Raw genomic sequence first — 2389 nt, 5'->3', positions numbered from 1 at the left:
AGCTTGCCATGGAAAGGAGTAAGAAGGATTGGATGAAGACAGTAGGAAAGCAGAGAGACGGAAGGGACACAGCATCTTCATGCGCTTATCTGAAATTCCCACCAATGAATTACATAAGTATCTCTATCTTTATCTTTATGTTTTATTCGTATATCACCCATATCCATTTGAGTTTGCCTGACTAAGATTTACAAGGTGACCATAGCTTGCTTCATACCAACAATCTCTGTGGGATCGACCCTTACTCGCGCAAGGTTTACTACTTGGACGACCCAGTACACTTGCTGGTTAGTTGTGCGAAGTTGTGTTTATGCCATGGTATTGAACACCAAGTTTTTGGATTCATTACCGGGGATTATTTGAGTTGTGAAAAGTATTGATCACAATTTCGCGCTGTCATGTGCAGAGCGAGAGAATGAGAGGTTGGAGATGAGAGGGAGAAACGGAGTGGTATGAGATGGACGAAGGTGGTGGCGACGGCGGTCGCTGTTAGTGGCGGGGGTTGGAGGACTGAAGAGGAAGAAGATGGTAGAGGGGAGAAGAGATGTGCGCGACTGCGCAACCCCTTCGCGCATTAGGGTTATCTTCTTTTCGAATCAACGCGGGTGCGCACCGCGCGCGTCCGCGTACATTGGCGAGATTAAGGACCTACGCGTGCGCGTACAGCGCGCTCACGCGTGGATGGGGAAACTCTAAAGGTGCGCATGCGCGTATAGTGCGCGCACGCGTACATTGAGTTGGGCTAGAGGCTTAGAGTGGGCTTGATGCACGCCCAACTCTCTGGACAATGACCTGGAGTGGCGGCATCAGCTAGGGGACGCGCACGCGGTAAGTGCGTGTTCGCGTACGTTGGTGGTGCAGCATAGAGCGCGCAAGCGCGATGCATGCGCTCGCGTTCTTTCCTCCTGTTGGCATATGGGCGCACACGCAACGAGTGCGCATCCGCGTGAGATGAGTTGGGCTGGGGGCTCAAAGTTGGCCCAGATCCAGCGCAACTCTCTGGAGATTGGCTCAGAAGTTGCAGCAGCAGATCGACGCAGACGCGGCAGGTGTGCATCCACGTGCACTTCCTTGTTCTCATGATCGGCGCGCACGCACGTAGTAAGCGTCAACGTGGGTTGTGTTGGGCTCAGGGCATAGTGTGTGCCCAGGAGAGGCCCAACTCTCTGTAATTTGGGTGATGATGCATCTGCTCATGGACGCGTGCGCGTACATCATGCGCGCGCGTCCACCCCCCCTTTTTTTTAAGCAGAAAAATTGTGCTCAGGTGCTCCCTATACTGCTCACAACTCTTTATTCAATCAACCATCATACAATTCACAAAAAAAATGCAATTTGATATTATTCATCTACTACTAAATACAACATACATGTGACTATGCTAACAATTAAGTTATTCAAACAAATCTATATGAGACATCTACCTACAATGGCAACTCAAATCACTTATTAAGCAAAATTAAAAGGGTATGGAAAGAGTTTACTATAGTGGGGTGTCTCCCACCTAGCACTTTTATTTTAAGTCCTTAAGTTGGACATGTTGAGAGACTCATTGTCATGGTGGCTTGTGTTTGTACTCATCCTTGAATTTCCAAGGATCTTTGCTTCTCAATTGGTTGACAGAATTTCCAACCATCTTCACCAATCTAGGGTAGAGTTCTACCCAAGATATGAGTCCCCATAGTTGGTCTTCACATAGCGAACCGGGATCCCATATCTTGTTTTCGCACCCGTCTTCGATTTGGTCTTCATACTCTCTCTTTCCGGGTGGTTGACATATAGAACTCTCTTTAACATACCAAGCCTTCCGTTGAGACCCTTGTAAAGTGGCATTCTTCCAAACATCGTTCCTACACCTTGAAGCCTTGACCTTAATGAGCCTAATTCCTAACTTGCAACCACTACACAACTCGTTCTTGCTTTTAATTCCACAAAGAGCTCTAAGTTGTTGATGAGCGGATAATTTATACGCTTTTTGGCATTGTTTTTAGTATGTTTTTAGTATGTTTTAGTTAGTTTTTAGTTAAAATTCACTTTTCTGGACTTTACTATTAGTTTGTGTGTTTTTCTGTGATTTCAGGTATTTTCTGGCTGAAATTGAGGGACCTAAGCAAAAATCTGATTCAGAGACTAAAAAGGACTGCAGATGCTATTGGATTTTGACCTCCCTGCACTCAAAGTGGATTTTCTGGAGCTACAGAAGCCCAATTGGCGCGCTCTCAACGGCGTTAGAAAGTAGACATCCTGGGCTTTCCAGCAATATATAATAGTCCATACTTTGCCCGAGATTTGATGGCCCAAACCGGCCTTCTAAATCAGCTCAAAACTGCCCGGCGTTAAACGCCGGAACTGGCACAAGAATGGGAGTTAAACGCCCAAACTGGCACAA

The sequence above is a fragment of the Arachis duranensis genome, chromosome 4 (assembly GCF_000817695.3).
Source record: "Arachis duranensis cultivar V14167 chromosome 4, aradu.V14167.gnm2.J7QH, whole genome shotgun sequence".
Lineage (NCBI taxonomy): Eukaryota > Viridiplantae > Streptophyta > Magnoliopsida > Fabales > Fabaceae > Arachis > Arachis duranensis.
Note: the sequence above shows the minus strand (reverse complement) of the source record.